This window comes from Calidris pugnax, unplaced genomic scaffold (genome assembly GCF_001431845.1).
Source record: "Calidris pugnax isolate Ruff unplaced genomic scaffold, ASM143184v1 scaffold211, whole genome shotgun sequence".
Lineage (NCBI taxonomy): Eukaryota > Metazoa > Chordata > Aves > Charadriiformes > Scolopacidae > Calidris > Calidris pugnax.
Window position 1 is genome coordinate 8,765,314 of NW_015091083.1, and position 5,828 is coordinate 8,771,141.

General features: G+C 50.4%; 1 protein-coding gene across 1 annotated transcript in view; it reads right to left on the reverse strand.

The window, feature by feature from the left end:
- Positions 1-5,427, reverse strand: part of LOC106897082 (exocyst complex component 3-like protein) — a 42,766-nt gene extending 37,339 nt beyond the window's left edge. Inside the window, exon 1 of the mRNA XM_014957468.1 lies at positions 5,390-5,427. The gene's annotated coding sequence lies outside the window, so the exon portion shown is untranslated. The remainder of the gene's footprint in view (positions 1-5,389) is intronic.
- Between the last annotated feature and the right edge of the window lie 401 nt (positions 5,428-5,828).

Below are 5,828 nucleotides of genomic sequence, written 5' to 3' on the forward strand. Positions count from 1 at the left end.
AAAAAAAAAAAAAAAAAAAGAAGATATAATCTTAAGGGAAAGCGATGGCATCCATTAGTCATAAAAGAGCTTTATCCGTATCCACACAAAGCACTCCCCGACATGCTTCTGCTCTCATTTCAGAGTCTGGAAAGGACTGCAGCCCTCAGCGCAGGCGGCAGGCCAGGCAGCCACGGCTCCATGGAGAGGCTGAGGCGTGCCAAAGCCGTGGAGGACACAAGCACACAGCAGGGTGGCCAGCTTGTCGCTCCGGAGCCACCCGCGGCTTTCCGGCAGCTCGGAGGCAGCTCCTGCCCCTGGGCTGCCGGCAGCGAGGCCGTGCTGGATCAGGGACTGCTGGTTCACGTCATGCCAAGAGGAAAGAAGCCAGTGAGGTCTGCTGAACCCTACACTGCCAGGTCGCAATGAGATCCAGCTGCAGGCACAGCGCACGTCCATCAGCCCTGGGAAGCTCAGGAGGCCTTGATGAGGCGATGCCGTGTACTACCAGTGAACCGCATCGGACACTTCTCCATCTGCCAGGTCTTCAAGAGATGGATGGGAAGTGCATCCTGTGGCACTCAATAACATAATGATGGTGGCATGTGGCTCAGGGGGACAGAGAGGCTGGTCAGCCCTGGAGTAAGGACCCCAGAGACCTCTGCTACTGATCCATTTTGTCTACAATCACACTCCTCATCTCCCCAAGATCCTAGTGGGCTCCTCCACCAGCCAGGCCCAGTAACCTTTCATATTAACCAATGATGCTCACCAGACTGGTGTTCAGGGGATCTTGAGGGTGTCCATCACTGTGAGGGATGCCAGCTTGATGCCAGCCCTTGATGGCTGCTGTCACTGACGCTGAGCTGCTCACAGGAGCAGGTCCACATCTGCGCCAGCACCCAAGCAGCATCTCCCCAAGTGGGATGAGAAGGAACTGGCAGGCAGAGACTAGTGCAAGACACTTTCTGTCCCACCAAAGCACAGCTCCCACCCCAAGGCTATGCTGCAGTGTTGGTTGCAGGGACAAGGACAGGAGCACAGACTAAGTCTCTAGGGCAGGCAGGAGCTGGACAGTCAAAGGAGGTTTCCTTCAATACCAAAATGCTTTGATCTGCCTCACAGATGGAGAAAGAAAGCTAAAATCACAACAATTCAGGTCCTCTGATTACAGAGAAATTCTGCCCTTTCTCCCACCGTTTCTCCAGCCCTCTCCAGCATGAACATCTCAGACTGGTCTACAGAAGAAGACTTCTGCTCATACAGACCCCCACTGACTGCACCACATGGGCAAAACCCACACGTCCAGCTCACGTAGAAGGCAAGTGACTGCTGTGGGTCACGCTGCCAGCGAGCATCCCCCCTTCCCCTCTTCCCTGAAACCTCCGGAGGGGCCACCGAGAGGAGAATGTAAGATCTAATTAACCAGCTCTCAATTCAGATCTGGTTCAGCAAATGCAAATACCACGTCAGGCAATTGAGTTTTCCTCATCAACTTATTTTTTGCATGTGGGCAACATGCAAACTAGGTCAGTATTATTCCTACCAAAACACTCGCTACGGATGTTATTTTTAGAAAACCATGTGATTGTCTGACTTTTATTTATGAGAGCACAGAAAAATCCACTGTATATTTTCCTGTCTGTCTTGTTTGGGGTGGTTTGTTTTTTCAGTTCTTTGGGTGGGTTACTGAGCCCTCAGACTTCTTTTTAAAAGGTAAAGTCAGACTCAATCAGGAGACCTTGCAGGTCGCATGCCTTGGCAGTCAATAAAACAAAGCACATGCAGCAGTGAGCAAACCAAACCAGGTAAGAGCACGGAGAGGCTACGAAAAGGCAAGACAGTGATGCAGGTAACGAGGAACAAGGATATGGAGCAGAAAAGGTGCCAGGGGACTATGGGAGGTGGGGAATCAGGCAGAGTTTGAAGGATGATAGAAAACACTGCGCTTAGATCTTTGCACTTCCTCCAAGGGTAGACCCAAGATCTCAGCAGCTATCCAAAAGTCAGCAAGAGAGCCAAGTTCAGCAAGAGAAAACTTGTCCAGAGGTTCAAGTTCATTTTCTGAGACTTATTCTTACCTCCTTGGCACAAACAAATCAACTTAAGACAACTGTACCAGCTTCTCATTCAGAAGGTTAGTGGTCACAACCCCAATCCAGATCCATCAGACAACCAAGCCAGGGTAGATCCCCTCAATGGGGAGGGAGCCCCTATGGCTGAGACCTAACAGGGACCCTCTGTTTCTAGGTCTCTGCCTGCCTGATTATCATCTGCCCTGTCTGGGGAATCCCAAGTCTTTGCCCAGTGCTTGAGTCAACAGGTGATTCCAGTTCTGGGGATGTGAATCCCTTTACTAACCTTGCATGGCCAACGTGAAGAAGTCTACATCTCTGCTGATAATCCAGACTGCTTTTATAACCCAAAAAAAGGCACAGGTATGGGCACAGCCCTTCCTCTCAAGCAGATATAGACTTTAAACAGGCTAGTCAAGCAGCATGCCCGCACTGCCTGATCCTCTCTATCAACAACAGGAGGAATTCAGAATGAGTAGCTCGGATGTCCCTGTATGTATTTCAGAGCCTAAATTTCCAGAAATTAACCACCAAAAAAGTGTCAGAAGCTGGTCCCCAGGCCTTCTGACTTTCCACCCACATGAAACAAATCAGAGATATATGGTCTGTGAGGTCACAGGGTTAGCTCTACAGCGGATGAGTCTTATGCATTTTTGGGTCGCCTATCTGGCAGCGGCCCCAGCAAAAGTTGCTGGCTCCACCTGGCTCATCTGGAGAAGAGGGGAGCCCCACATAGGAATCGTGCTTGCCCACCTCCCCAGGACACCACCACTAGCCCAGGGCTTCTGCACAGCTGGGAGACACTGCTGGCTCTTGGCTCCAAAACCCTGCAAGCAACATCGGATTTTGCTGCCGAGAGGAGGGAAAGCGTGGGAACAGGCTGCTCCTGCAACCAGGGAAAGGGAAGGGCTTGAGCTGGTTGGGAAGGCCTGGTGCTTGCTGACACCTTTTCTGCCTCTGCCCCTTTGGGGTCCCAATTGCCTCTTTGGCAACCCACCACCAAGCTGCATACACTCAAATTCAGAAAAGCTGTTTTCATCTGTCCTTTCTAACTGATCTCATGCCCTGAATCTCCCATCCCAGGTGGTCTGCTTTGCTCAGCTAATTGCTGGTATCATCCAGGTGACTCCTCCCCCCCCCAAAAGAAACAAAAACTTCAAAAGAAACAACATAGGCAAAGAGAACTGGACCAGATCCAACTCAGCTTCCAAACCACAAATAATATTTCTTTCTCCAGCAAGAACCATGCTGTCACAGAGCATTAGGTATGCACTGCATATAAAGCTACACGAGCTAAATTCTCCACACAGGGCAGCCAACTGTACATTTTCCTGCAAACAGAGTTGGCACAAACAAATGGGGACAGGCAGGCATCTGGCTAAGCCATCTTACAGCTTGGGAACTCATCTTCGTGTGTTCAGGGGTGGTGAGTGAGAACCACACACAGGGATGCCAAGGGGTAGTCTAAGAACATGGGACGTACCCTGCAAACTTGCCAGAACAGCCTGGGTGATGCAAGCTGGCTGGGGGATTAGCCATGCACTGCTGTGTCATCACCTAATGCTGCTGTGCCACATGATTCCAACACTGCTCCCAGGAAAAACAGTGGTTTCGGATAAACAGCATGAAGATGGCTTCTTACACACTAAACTTCCCATTTTTCTTCCATCGCTCACGTAAGACTGGCACATGGGTCACTTCCTCTACCCATCACCTGCAACACATCATATGTGATGCTGCACTGCATTTTCTGCAACTATACTTTTTTGGGATGGATTCATACAAAAATAACATGTACTTTATCGCTTACTGACACACAGGTCCTCTGTCTTATTGTTAAAACCAGCAAACTAATATTGCCTTGAAAAAGAACCAAAGGCAGCAATTATTCACTGCATTCATTAGTGGTGAAAACTGCATTCCCACCATTTCACTTATCCTACCGAAACTACACAGTGAGTTGTTGGTGCCAGGTTCCCATTTATCTCAAGAGCCTTCCATAACAACAACAAACAATAGCTTCTTCTTCATTTATCAGGCCTCCCATAAGAGGAAGAACTCACGTTACAAAGGGCAGGCCATATAACCATGCCTTACTGCCTCGAGGAACAGGGGACTTTCACAAGTCCCTTAGAAATTTCAGTATGCACAACATCCAGGAGAGTTCTGAGCCGCCCAAGGAAAACAAGGCTCTCAGTAACAGAAGAAGTACTAATGAGCACAGGACAATAGGCACAGGCAGGCAGGCAAACAAAAAGCAGAAGTGTAACAGGACCCATATCAGCTGTTCCGTAACAAGAGAGCTGGGGCAGGTCTGCTCTGTTGCCCACCAGCACCACGAAGCTCACGGAGCCACCCCAGAAGCTGAAGCTGTTGCAGAGGTGAGGAATGCACTCCTTCATTCCTGCTAATGAGAAAGCATGTCCTCTCCTCCTCTAAGCAAAGCCATGTTCCCCTCACTGCTGTGTTTCCTCACAGGTGACATGCACGCGTCATTCCAGCGCAAAGCCGCTGTGAGAGCAGATTCAGGGTCACATCAGACCAGCACACACAAGACAGCCTTGAGTTCCCTCATTCTTTAAACATCCCTTCTTTGGTGGTTTGTTGTGTTTTGGCTTTTACAAGCATGAAATGAAGACTTTGTGTCTTCTTCAGGAAGAGTAATGTTTTATGTAAGATGGCCTGCTAGCACCATGAATTTTACATGACAGAAGCTCCATCCCACAACATCCTTAAACCTCTCCTCATTACTCAGCAGGGCTCTGATCCCGCAGCCAGGAGAGGTGGCACCTCCCACCGGCAGCCCTGCCATGGGGGCTGACTCATGTTGTTCACAAGTACAGCCCTTCTCCCCACCGACCACCACTGAAACACAGCCTGCCCTGAAGCACCACCTTGGAGACCTTCCTGGGAGACAGATCTGCTGCCTCAACTCCCCCCCCCCCCCCCAATGCTCCCCCTGCGGGAAGAGCCGGAGCCGCACGACATTATAGACTCACAGAATGGTTTGGGATGAAGGGACCTTAGAGATCATCCAGTTCCACCCCCCTGCCCTGGGCAGGGACACCTCCCACCAGACCAGGTTGCTCAAAGCCCCATCCAGCCTGTTGTTTGGAGACACAGGGATGTGAGCAGAGCGTGGGGAGGTCCAGCAGACCATCCTATCTGCTGCAAGGCCCCTGGAGGTCACAGATAAGCAAACACAGGCACAGGCAATGCTAAGGGCATAGATATAGAAGCAATTCTGGAGGTCAGAGATAAGCAAACACAGGCACGGGCAATGCTAAGGGCATAGATATAGAAGCAAAACAAGACAGGCAGCACATCAGACGTACTTTCCCATGATTTTGGGTCTAGTGTGAGACTGTTAGTGTCATAGAATGGTTTGAGTTGGAAGGGACCTTAAAGATTATCTAGTTCCAACCCCCCTGCCCTGGGCAGGGACACCTCCCACCAGACCAGGTTGCTCAAAGCCCCATCCGCCCTGGCCTTGAACCCCTCCAAGGATGGGGAATGCATAGCTTCTCTGGGCAACCTGTTCCAGTGTCTCACCACCCTCACAGGAAAGAGTTTCTTCCTAATAGCTAATCTAAATCTCCCCTCTTTCAATTTAAAACCGTTACCCGTCTTCCTGGCACTACACTTCGCGACAGAGTCCCCCTTTGGCTCTCCTGTAGGCTCCATTCAGATGTTGGTAGGCTGCTATGAGGTGTCCCCAGAGCCTTCTCTTCTCCAGGCTGAAGAAGAGACACATAACACTCCATGTCTGTGGAG